The sequence below is a fragment of the Pan troglodytes genome, chromosome 2 (assembly GCF_028858775.2).
Source record: "Pan troglodytes isolate AG18354 chromosome 2, NHGRI_mPanTro3-v2.0_pri, whole genome shotgun sequence".
In the NCBI taxonomy this organism is placed as follows: domain Eukaryota; kingdom Metazoa; phylum Chordata; class Mammalia; order Primates; family Hominidae; genus Pan; species Pan troglodytes.
In genome coordinates, this window is record NC_086015.1 from 192,231,509 (window position 1) to 192,245,140 (window position 13,632).

Consider the following 13,632-nt stretch of genomic DNA (forward strand, 5'->3'; position numbering starts at 1 on the left):
AGAGGTTGTGGTGAGCTGAGATTGCGCCATTGCACTCCAGCCTGGGCAACAAGAGCGAAAATCCGTCTCAAAAACAAACAAACAAAGAAACAAACAAAAAACTCAATAAACTAGGTTTTGAAGGAACATACCTCAAAATAATAAGGGCCATCTATGACAAAGCCACAGCCAACATCATACTGAATGGAGAAAAGCTGGAAGCATTCCTCTTGAAAACTGACACAAGACAAGTATGCCCTCTCTCACCACTCCTTTTCAACATAGTATTGGAAGTCTTGGCCAGAGGAATCAGGTAAGAGAAAGAAATAAACGGCATCCAAATTGGAAGAGAGGAAGTAAAACTATCCCTGTTTGTGGAAGACATCATTCTATATCTAGAAAACCCCATAGTGTTGGTTCAAAAGCTCCTTAAGCTGATAAATAACTTCAATAAAGTTTCAGGACATAAAATCAATGTGCAAAAATTGTTAACATTCCTATATACTAACTACAGCCAAGCTGAGAGCCAAATCAGGAAGGCAATCCCATTCACAATTGCCACAAAAAAGAATAAAGTACCTAGGAATACAGCTAACCAGAAAGGTAAAATATCTCTACAATGAGAATTTTGAAACTCTGCTCAAAGAAATTAGAGATAACACAAACGTATGGAAAAACATCCCATGGTCATGGATAGGAAGAATCAATACCATGAAAATGGCCATACTGCCCAAAGCATTGTACGGATTCAACACTACTCCTCTCAAAGTACCCATGACATTCTTCACAGAACTAGAAAAAAACTATTTAAAAATTCATATGGAACCAAAAAAGAGCCTGAATAGCAAAGGCAATCCTAAGCCAAAAGAACAAAGCCAAAAGCATCACATTACCCAACTTCAAATTATACTATAGGGCTACAGTAACCTGAACAGCATGATACTGGTACGAAAATAGGCACATAGACCAGTGAAACAGAATAGAAAGCCCAGAAATAAGGCCACACATTCACAACCATTTGATCTTTGACATTGCTGACAAAAACAAGCAATGAGGAAAAGACTCCTTGTTCAATAAACGGTGTTTGGAGAACTGGATAGCCATATGCAGAAGATTGAAGCTGGACTCCTTCCACCATATACAAAAATTAACTCAAGATGGCTTAAAGACTTAAATGTAAAACCCCAAACTATAAAACACCCCTAGACAAACTGGGCAATATCATTCTAGACATAGGAATAGGCAAATATTTCATGACAAAAATGCCAAAAGCAATTTCAACAAAAGCAAAAATTGACAAATGAGATCTAAGTAAGCTAAAGAGCTTTTGCACAGCAAAGGAAGCTATTAACAGAGTAAACAGACAATGTACAGAATGTGAGACAATATTTGCAAACATTGCATCTGACAAAGGTCTAATATCCAGCAGCTATAGGGAACTTAAATTCACAAGAAAAAAACAAACAATCACATTAAAAAGTGGGCAAAATACATGAACAGACACTTTTCAAGAGAAGACATACATGTGGCCAACAAGCATATTTAAAAAGCACAATATTACTGATCATTAGAGAAATGCCAATCAAAGCCACAACGAGATGCCATCTCATGCCAGTCAGACTGGCTATTTATAAAAAGTCAAAAAGTAACAGATGATAGTGAGGTTGTGGAGAAACAGGAACATTTATACACTGGTGGTGGGAGTGTAAATTAGTTCAATCATTATGGAAAGCAGTGGGGCAATTCCACAAAGAATTAAAAACAGAAATGCCACTTGACCCAGTAATCCCATTACTGGGTATACACCTAGAGGAATATAAATCATTCTACCATAAAGACACATGCCTGTGAATGTTCACTGCAGCACTATTCACAATAGCAAAGACATGGAATCAACTTAAATGCCCACCAATGACAGATTAGATAAAGAAAATGTGGTACCTATACACCATGTTATACTGTGCAGCCATATAAAAGAACAAGATCATGTCTTTTGTGGGAACATGGATGGAGCTGGAGGCTATTATCCTTAGCAAACTAATGCAGGAAGAGAAAGTCAAATACCACGTGTTCTCGCTTGTAAGTAGGAGCTAAATGATGAGGACCTGTGAACACAAAGAAGGGAACAACAGATACTGGGGACTACTTGAGGGTAGAGGACTGAGGAGGAAGAGGAGCAGAGAAAATAACTATTGGATACTAGGCTTAATACCTGGGTGATGAAATAATCTGTACAACAAACCCTGGCGACATGAGTTTAACTATATGTCAAACCTGAATATGTATCCCTGAACCTAAAATAAAACTTTAAAAAAAGAAAATGATAATTTTTTTGGACTGTTAGGAAGAAAGAAGGAACAAAAAATAGCAGAAATATGAGTACATACAATGGACTATCCTTCCCCTCATGAGTTTTATAAATCATAATTGATCACTGAAATAAAAATTCTCTTACCATCTGACATTCAATGATATTTAAAAGTGGAGAAGGAAAATGGACCTAAATTAAAGGGAGGATTCCATGTCTGAAATGTTGATACCAGTAGAATGTGATAAGCCATATAATAAGCCATATGTATATGTTGTAATATCCCCACCCCACAAAAAACTACAAAAGCTGTACAAAGAAGTACTCTGAGAAATACTATAAATAAATCAAAATGGAATAATAAGAAATGTTCATATAACCCACAGGAAGGCAATAAAAGAGTAACAGAGTAACAAGAACCAGATGAAATAGAAAACAAACAATAAAATACTAGGCTTCAGTACCAACATATCAAAAATTATCTTAAATATAAATGATCTGAATACATCAATCAAAGAAAGAGATTGGTAGAGTGAACAAAAAAGACCCAATGATATACTGATTACAAGAAATTCACTTTAAATTCAATGATATGGGTGGATTGAAAAGAAAGGAATAGAAAAAATTTACCATGCAAACTTTAAGCAAAAATGCAGGTGTGGTGTATTAATATCTAATAAAGTGGACTTCAGAGCAAAGAAAATTACTAGAGAAAAAGTTACATTACATAATAATAAAAGGATCAACTTTTGTACACACCAAAAAACAGAGCTTCAAAATGCATAAAGCAAAAACTGATAGATTTGCAAGGAGAAATAGGTAAATCTACAGTTATAATTCAGTACTTCAACATTACCTTTCAGCAACTGATAGAACTGCTAGAACTCCTAGACAGTAAATCAGAAAATACTTAAAAGATATGAGCCACACAATTATTCACCAATAGTATCTAAACGACATATGTAAAAACTCCACACAATAGCAGAATAAACTTTTTTTCAAGTGCCCATTTAACATTCAGTTATATATTCCATATTCTGAGCCATAAAATAGACCTCAACAAATTTATAAGAACTGAAATCATACAGTGTGTTTTCTCTGACTACAATGGAATCAAACTAGAAATAAATAAAATCTACAGGAAATTCTCAAAATATGTGGGAATTAAGCAACATACTTCTAAATACTTTATTGGTCAAAAAGGAAATCTCAAAGGACATTTAATACATATACAAAACCAAATTAAATTGAAACAATAATGTGTCAAAACATATGGGATGCATCTAAAGCAGTCCTGAGAGGGAAATTTATAGCAGTAAAAACTTACTCTAGAAGCAAAGTGTTTTGGAGGTCCCCAAGACCACTCCTGTTTTGGTGATTTTATTAGAAGAGCTTTTAGGACTTAGAAGTCATTATACTCATGATTGTGGTTTATTATAGTAAAGGGTCCCAAGAAAAATCAGTGAAGAGAAAAGGTGTATGGGTAACGTTTGGAGAAAATCAGGCACAAGCTTCTAAGAATATTCTTCTAGTGGAGTCACTAGAAAATACACTTAATACACATAAGATGCACTTAATTCTTCCAAGAATAAATTGTGAAGGTGCATGTAAAGTTTTGTCTATTACAGAGACTTGTCTAAGCCTATAAGTTCACAATTTTCATTGTGGGTTGGTTACAAAGGGATATAGTATCTGTAGGACTGACCACAGTTGCTGAAGATCCAGGTCCCCAAAGGAAATGAGTTTGTTCATAAATCACATTCCTCATACAAACTATTTAGAAAGCCTGGCATAATATGGCTCAAGGTCCCAAGTGTTTAAAGCATTCCTAGCAGTTAGAACATTCCAAGATCTCAATTCCCAAGAACTGTTTAAGGCCTCACCACAGAATAGGGCTTTCTTGAGAACTGCAAAGTTGGAGCAACTCAGGACAACTGGGTTAACGCTTTCCTGTACACAAGAAAAAAAAAATTCAAATCAATAATCTAAATTTCTTTCACAAATGATTAGAAAAAAAGCAAAATATATCCGAAGCAAGCATAAGAAAAAATAAGAAAGATTATAGCAGAAATTAATAAGATTTAAAATGAGAAATGATAGACAAAGTTAATGAAAGCAAAAGCTGATTCTTCAAAAAAGTCAGTAAAATCAATAATCTCTAACAATACTAGTAAAAATAAAAAGGGAGATGACATCCCTAATACCAGGAATGAAATAGAGGATATTATGACAGATGCTGCAGCCATTACATTGCTAATTAGAGAACACTGTGAAAAGCTTTATGTGCTATAAATTCAACAACTAAAAAAATACACAAATTCCTAAAAAATTAGACACCACAAAAATTCAAACAAGTTGAAATAGATAATCTAAGTTGTCTTAGAATCATTACAAAATTGGATTAATAATTTAAAAACTAATAATTAAGAAATCTCAAGGTTGGGCACAGTGGCTCACACCTGTAATCCCAGTGCTTTGAGAGGTCGAGATGGGAGGATTGCTTGAGATTAGGAGTTTGAGACCAGCTTGGACAACAAGATGAGACTCCATCTCTACAAAAAGTTTGAAAATTAGCTGTGTGTGGTGGCGCACAGCTACTCAAGAGGTTGAGACAAGAGGCTTGCTGAAGCCCAGGAACTCAAGGCTGCAGTGAGCTAAAATTATGCTAGTACACTTGATTCTGGGTAACAGAGCTAGACTGTCTCTTAAAAAAAAAGAAGTAAAAAAATACCATTTTGAGACCAAAATGATTTTACTAAAGAATAATACCAAACATTTAAAGGAGCATTAACACAAATTTTGCACAATTTCTTCCAGAGAATAGAGAGGAAACACTTATTACCTTATTTTATGAGACCAGTAGTACTCTGATACCAATACCAAACAAAGACAGTACAAAGAAAGAAAGTCACAGACTTGTGTCCCTCATGATTTTAGACGTAAACATTTTAAACAAAATATTAACAATCCCTATCTAACAATATTTAAAAAGAATTATAGATCATGAACAACAGATTTATTTCAGGTATAGAAAAGTGACTTAACACTCAAAAATCATTCATGTAATATACCATGTCCAAAAGCTAAAAAAAAAAAGGCAATGATGATATCAATTGATGCAGAAAAAATATTTCACAATATCAAACATTTATCAGGATAAAAACATTTAGCAAGTTATAAATAGAAATTACTATGACTTGATATGAACATCTACAAAAAAACTGTAGCTAATATCATACTTATTGGTCCAAGACTAAATGCTTTCCTCCTAAGACTGAGAACAAGGCAAGGATGTCTTTAATACTACTCTTATTCAATAGAGTACTGGCGCTCTAGCTACTGCAGTAAGCTAAGAAAAAAAAAGGTGCACAGATTGGAAAGGAAGGAATAAAACTATAATTTTTTGAAGATGACATGATTATCTTAATAAAAATCCCAAGGAATCTAAAGAAAAAGAATCCTAGAACTAATAAATGAATTCATCAACTTTGCAGGATATAAGATTAAAACACAAAAATTGGACATTGCAGCTGATACTGCAGAAATTCAAAGGATCATTATAGACTACTATGAGCAACTATATGCCAATAAATTGGAAACCTAGAAGTGGGTAAATTCTTAGACACATACAGCCTACCAAGTTTAAGCCATGAAGAAATGCAAAACCTGAATAGACGAATAACAAGTAACAGATCAATGCCATAGTAAAAGTCTCCGAGCAAAGGAAGCCCTGGGACCCAATTGCTTCATTGCTGAATTCTACCAAATATTTAAAGAAGAACTAATATCAATCCTACTTAAACTATTTCAATAAATAGAGGATAAGAGAATATTTCCAAACTCATTCAACAAGGCCAGTATTACCCTGATACCCAAACCAGACAAAGAACATTACAAAAAAGAAAACTACAGGCCAATATCGCTAATAAACATTGGGCAGAAATTCTTAATATAATACTAGCAAACTGACTTCGACAATACATTAAAAAGATATTTCATCATGACCAAGTGGGATTCAACCCAGGGATGCAAGGATGCTCCAAAAAATGCAAAAATAAATCAATATGATACATCATATCAGCAGAATGAAGTACAACATATGACCATTTAAATTGATGCTGAAAAAGCGTTTGATACAATTTAACATCCCTTCATGATAAAAACCTTAAAAAAAAAACTGGCTATAGAAGAAACATGCCTCAATACAATAAAAGCCATATACAACAGATCCACAGCTAGTATTATACTAAATGGGGAAAAACTGAAAGCCTTTCATATTAGATCTGCAACAAGACAAGAATGCCCCTTTCCCCAGTTATTCAACATAGCACTGGAAGTCCTAGCTAGAGCAACCAAATGAGAGAAAAAAAACAGAAAAGGCATCCAAATTTGAAAGGAGGTCAAGTCAAATTATCCTTCTTTGTGGATGATACAATCTATCATTTGGAAAAACCTAAAGACTCCACCAAAAAACTATTAGAACTCATAAACAGATTCAGTAAAGTTGCAGAATATAAAAATCCACCTACAAAATTTAGTAGCATTTCTATATGTCAAGAGTGAGCAATCCGAAAAAAGAAATCAGGAAAGTAATCCTATTTACAATAGTTACAAATAAAACAAAATACCTAGGAATAAACTTAACCAAAGAAGTGAAAGATCTCTACAATAAAAACTATAAAACATTGATGCAAGAAATTGAAAAGAATACAAAAAGTGGAAAAATATTCCATATTCATGGATTGGAGGCATCAATATTGTTATAATGTTCATACTACCCAAAGCAATCTATAGATTCAGTGCAATCTCTATCAAAATACAAATTACATTCTTCAGAAATAGAAAAAATAATACTAAAATTTATATGGAACCACAAAATGCCCAGAATAGACAAGTTTGTCCTAAGCAAAAAGAACAAAACTGGAGAAATCACATTACCTGACCTCTAATTATACTACAGAGCTATAGTAACCAAAACAGCATGGTACTGGCATAAAAATAGAAACATAGATCAATGGAACAGGACAGAGAACCCAGAAACAAATTCACACATCTGCAGTGAACTCTTTCTCAACAAAGGTATCGAGAACATACACGGGGGAAAAGACAGTCTCTTAAGTAAGTGGTGGTGGGAAAACTGGATATCCATATGCAAAAGGATGAAGCTAGAGCCCTATCTCTTCACATATGTAAAAAAAATCAAATCAAAATGGATTGAAGGCTTAAATGTAAGACCTCAAGCTATGAAACTACTAAAGGAAAACATTGGGGAAACTCTCTAGGACATTGGTCTGGGCAAAGATTTCTTGAGTAACAACCCATAAGCACAGGTAGCCAAAGCAAAAATGGACATGTGGAATCATATCAAGTTAAAAAGCTTCTGCACAACAAAGGAAACAATCGACAAAAAGACAACCCACGGAACAGGAGAAAATATTTGCAATCTATCTGGCTGACAAGGGATTACTATCCAGAATATAAAAGGAGCTCAAACAACTCAATAGGGAAAAATCTAATAATCTGATTAGAAAATGGGCAAAAGATCTGAATAGACTTTTCTCAAATGAAGACATACAAATGGCCAACAGGTATATGAAAAGGTGCTCAATATCATTTATCAGCAGAGAAATGTAATTCAAAACCACCATGAGATATCATCTCACTCCAGTTAAAATGACTTTTATCCAAAAGAGGCAATTGCTGGCAAGAATGTGGAGAAAAAGTAACTGTCATACACATTTGATAGAAATGTAAATTAGTAGAGCCACTGTAGAGAACAGTATGGCTGTTCCTCAGAAAACTAAAAATAAAACTACCAGATGATTCAGCAATGCCACTGCTGGGTAGATATCTAAAGGAAATGAAATCCGTATGTTGAAGAGATAATTGCACTCACAACATGAGCTATTTGCAATAGCCAGGATTTGGAATCAACCTAAGTGTCCATCAACAGATGAATGGATTAAAAAAAGATGGTACATATACACAACAGAGTACTAGTCAGCCATAAAAAAGAACAAGATTCTTGGCTGGACGCAGTGGCTCACGCCTGTAATCCCAGCACTTTGGGAGGCCAAGGTGGGTGGATCACTAGGTCAAGCGTTCGAGATCAGCCTGGCCAACATAGTGAAACCCCGTCTCTACTAAAAATATAAAAAATTAGCCAGGCGTGGTGGCGGTCGCCTGTAATCCCAGGTACTCAGGAGGTTGAGGCAGGAGAATCGCTCAAACCTGGGAGGCAGAGGTTGCGGTGAGCCGAGATTGTGCCACTGCACTCCAGCCCGGATGATAGTGCGAAACTCTGTCTCGAAAAAGAGAAGAAGGAAGGAAGGGAGGGAGGGAGGAGGGAGGACAAGTTTCCATCATTTGCAACAACGTGGAGAGAACTGGAGAACATTATGTTAAGTAAAATAAGCAAGGGACAGAAAGACAAACTTAGCATTTTCCACTCATTTGTGGAAGCTAAACGTTAAAACAATTGGAATCATGAAGGTAGAGAGTAGAATGAAGGTTACCAGATGGGCATTTATTCAGAGAAATGAAGACCTATGTTTACACAAAAACCTGTATATGAATATTTATAGATGCTTTATTCATAATAGCCAAAACTGGAAGCAATTCAGATGTCACTCAGTGGGTGAATAGCTAAACAAATTGTTACATCTATATCATGAATTACTGCTCAGCAATGAAAAAATCTCTAACTTTCCATGTGTACAACAGCCTGGATAAATCTTAAGAGAATTATGGTGACTGAAGGAAAAAAGCCAATTCCAGAAGTTATATTTTATAATTCCATTTAAACAACTTTCTTTAAAATACATACTTTTAGAAATGGAGAACAGGTTAATGGTTACCAGGGATAAAGGCAGGAGTGGGCCAGACGACAGTGAGTACAGCAAAAAGGGAAACATGAGAGATTCTTTCGGTAATGGAACTGTTCTGTATCTTGACTGTATCAATGTCAAAATCTTGGTTGTGATATTGTATGATAGATAGTTTAAGATCTTACCTTTGGGGGAGACTGGATAAAGGGTACATGGTATTTATCTATATTATTTTTTACAGTTGCATCTAAAGGTATAATGATCTAAAACAAAAATGTTTAATAAAAAAAGAAAAGCCCTTGCAAATACCACGTGACCCAGAAATTTCAGTCTTGGGCATTTAGTCCAGAGAAATGACAACTGACATTCCCACAAAATGTATACACATGTTCATAGCAACTTTCTTCATAATAGCCCCAATCTAGAAATAGCCTAGATGTGCTTCAACAGGTAAGTAGTTAAACAAACTGAGGAACATACATACTATGGAATACTACTCCACAATACAAAGGAAAAACAGGCTGGGCGTGGTGGCTCATGCCTGTAATACCAGCACGAGGTCAAGAGATCGAGACCATCCTGGCCAACATGGTGAAACCCTGTCTCCACTAAAAACACAAAAATTAGCTGGATGTGGTGGTGCCACATGCCTGTAGTCCCAGCTACCCGGGAGGCTGATGCAGGAGAATCGGTTGAACCTGGGAGGTGGAGGTTGCAGTGAGCAGAGATCACGCCACTGCACTCCAGCCTGGTGACAGAGCGAGACTCCATTTCAAAAAAAGAAAAAAAGGAAAAACAATAAGAAATACACACTACTTGGAAGAATGTCCAGTGAATTCGACTGACAGAAATAATTTCAAGTTACATACTGCATGATTTAATTTATATAATGCTTATGAAATGACAAAATGTTAGAAATGGAGGACAAATAAGTGGTTGCCAGGGAGTGGTGATGAAAGAGGTATAGGCAGGAGAGGGGTGAGTATCATTATGAAAGGTCAACACAAGGAACCCTTGGATGAGGGAACTGTTCAGTACCTTGTCTGTGGTGATGGCTATATGAATCTATACATGTAATAAAATTGAATAGAACTGAACACACACACTCATGAATGTGCATAAAAATAAGTATAAGTCCCCTTCTCTGGGGATATTTGATTACGATTGCCAGTTCGTATCAATGTCAATATCCTGATTGTGCTATGATAGTATAGTTTTGCAAAATGTTACCACTGGAGAAACTGGGTAAGGTTTCTTAAGGATATCTGTATTATTTCTCACAATTGCATTTGAATCCAAATGATTTCAATAAAAATTTAAATCAACATATAGTAAGAAAGAGAGAGAAAGAGAACAATAAGACAGTTTTATTAAAAAAATTCTTCGTGGCTACAGCTTGAAATCTAAGATACCTGAGCATCTAGGTATTCCAGAATCTTACATTATTGAAAAGGAGATATTCCAACCAATCTAAAGTTAGTAGGAGCAAAGGCAATTACCTGAAAAACATGGCAGGAGATTGAGTTGGGGCTTGCGAGAAGTGTGAATCTCTGTGTGACCATTGTTTAAATTGGCCTTTGACAGTCCAAGATAGAGGCCACAAAGCTGAGGGTTGAGGGGATGAAGGAAGGCCTGTTGATTGAAAATAGAAATTCTCAGATTTGTTTCCAGGTTTAAATATGGTGACTTGATGAAACTTCTGGCTTTGTTACTTACCCCAGGAATTGCCTGGAAGCAAAGAAACTAAACGCCAAAGAAAAAGAAAAAAAAAAAAAAAGGAATGCCTTAGAAACAGCTCAGTGAAGGTCCCCAGACCAGGTGCCCAAAGCAGACTCTGGTCACCAGGGCAGAGAATCCTGTTATTCCTGCTCAGCAGAATTGATATATGCAGGGGACCAGCCATCACTATGTGTGGGTGGTTCCAATTTTTCCTTTTCCATGTGGGAACTTAAAGCTAACCCTAAATATTTCTGTTAAATAAGCCAATAAATTTCCTTTTTCCTTAAACAACTTTTAGTTTAGTTTAATGTCACTTACCATTAAAGAGATCCTTATAAATACATTGTTCATCCATTTTATACTTAGTAGTGTATAAGTTTTGCACACACACACACACACACAAAGTAGCACAGCAATGCAGAGGTATTTATCCACACAGACACAGAGGTGTCCACACACTTGCACAGAGGCATGAACTTACACCTATAAGCATCAGTATGCATCTGTACACACACAGACACACACACATGCAATTGAAAGAGGCAAGCACACAGGTACAGAAAAAGTCATTTACAGTGGTATATGTGTGTGCATACAGAGTAATAGCTCCAGCAAAAACTACCATTATGAGTCATCCTCTGCCTGACACCTTTCGGCATATCATTAGCCTGAGGGTATTCAAAGGCAGAGATGATGCACTTACTGCCAACGATTAATGAGCAGAGTTACATTTTGTTTGAACTTCAAAAGATGGCGTAGGATTATAATATAATGAAGGTTTCTAAGGTTCGAAATCTGCTAATTAGCTTGTGTGTTCACTTCAATGGAGCTTTGGTTCCCACAAATAAAATCAGCACCTAGATCTCTTTAAAGTAGTCTCTGCAGAGCTGGGTTCGGGCAAACTGTAGACTTACAGCATGGTATCATCTCTCTCCTTCTTGGTATATGCATGGACAGTAAAGCTAAGCCTCATTTAGTTGAGAAGTAGTAATCAGGGAATGTGAAATGTTGGCCATACTGGGCCTTTGTCAGGCTGACTTGATAGTGATGATGGAGAAAAAAAGGAACATTTTATGTTCTCACTGAACTTGATTCTAAAACATATGGAGGAGCAGGCATAATAAATGGGCCCATCATTTAAGGATTTCCCTTCTTTCATCAATGTCTTGAAGCAATTTAACATTCATATAACATTTGATCTACAGATCATATTCCAGAACTGTCAGTTTTCCCATAGTATGCTTTACGACTATTATCTCCTGCCCCAGTTTAAGAATCCAATCTAGAGTCATGAATTGCATTTAGGTGTCATGTTTCTTTACTTTCCTTTAATTAGGAACCATATTCAGCTGTTCTTTGTTTTTTATATTATTGATAATTTTGAAAAACAAAGCTCAGCTATTTTGGCTATTGTTTCTCAATGTGGATATTTTTTATATTTTTTATGATAAAATGGAAATTATCCCTTTATGGCTAGTGTACTCCACAGGTGATATTTTATTTTTCATGGGGCATACATCCAGAGGCACAATATGTCTGTGTGCCCTTCATTGGTAATGTTAATTTAGATCACTTGGTTGCAAGTGTTCAGTTTCTCCACTTTTTTCTTTTTTCTTTATAAGTAATTTGTAGTGATATGCTTTTAGATTTTGCAAGTATTTTTTATAAAACTACCTTCCTCTACCCAAGATCCATTGGTTGTTTCTTGCCTATCGTTCTCTTTATATCTCTCTATCTATCAATCAATTCGTCCATCCATCCATCCATCCATCCATCATTTATCTGTCTATGTAATTTTTATTAGTAGGGACTCATGGAATTTATTATGTTTAATTGTTTATAATCTACAACAGTTCTCATTAATTTCCTTACATCGTCCCAGATATTAAAGTGGGAGCCCCTTCAAGCATGCTTCTGTGTATTGTTATATGCTTCCCAAGTTTTTAAGACACTTTCTTACTCTTTGGCACAACAAGATGATGATCTTACCTTGTGCTTTCCCTGCCCCAGTTATTGAATTGAATTAGTAGCTATTTCCACAATGAGTACTGGTTTGTTTAGTGGGAATAGCATTTAGAAACTGAGATCTGGGTACTAGATGTGTTCATTTCTATGTGAGTGCACTGTTTTAAGAGCTTTCATAGACAGACCTAGGAAATAGATACCTATATGGAATCAGAAGTTTCTATTTCTCTGAATGCATCCCAACCTTACAGGGTTTTTCCTTGCCTTCTCCCATTCTGTATGTGTATTTCTTCCTTCCAAGAACTCTGGCTTCCAGGGATATCTGTATATTTGCTCTTTTGTTCGGTCCTGTTAACACAGACACATACAAAGTTCTTTCAGTGTTATTACTCTCATGACACTATAAACACAAATCAATTATGAGTATTCAAGATTTGTTTGTAGTTCTTTTTTTTGCCCCTTTGGATGAAAGGTATATAGATAAAGTAGAGAACTAAGTTATTTGAATAGTTATCTTTTTTTCCCATTTAGTGTGCTTAAATTTATCTAAAACACTCTTATGTTCATTTTTTTCCGTTTGTACTTGGTTTTAGTGTTTTCTTTCTCATGCTCGTTGATTTAATTTTGTTTTGAATATGTAGATCATTACGATAATTCTATATGTCAAAACATTACAAAAACAATGTGCTCAGAAAAGTGTCACATTCTCCCTTATTCTTTACACACCCCTGTAGGTGAGCAATTTTATTATTTTTTGGTTTATCCTTTCAATGTTTCTTTTAGGAAAAATGACTTTTTTTCTTCTTTCTCATGCACAATATATACAGAAGTAAT

General features: G+C 35.4%; 1 long non-coding RNA gene across 1 annotated transcript in view; it reads right to left on the reverse strand.

The window, feature by feature from the left end:
- Positions 1-3,590: 3,590 nt before the first annotated feature.
- LOC104005896 (uncharacterized) overlaps positions 3,591-13,632 on the reverse strand; it is a 35,393-nt gene continuing 25,351 nt past the window's right edge. The window contains exons 2-4 of the long non-coding RNA XR_010155893.1: positions 12,999-13,146; positions 10,614-10,746; positions 3,591-4,237 (exon numbers count right to left, since the gene is read on the reverse strand). This is a non-coding gene — a long non-coding RNA (uncharacterized LOC104005896). The remainder of the gene's footprint in view (positions 4,238-10,613; positions 10,747-12,998; positions 13,147-13,632) is intronic.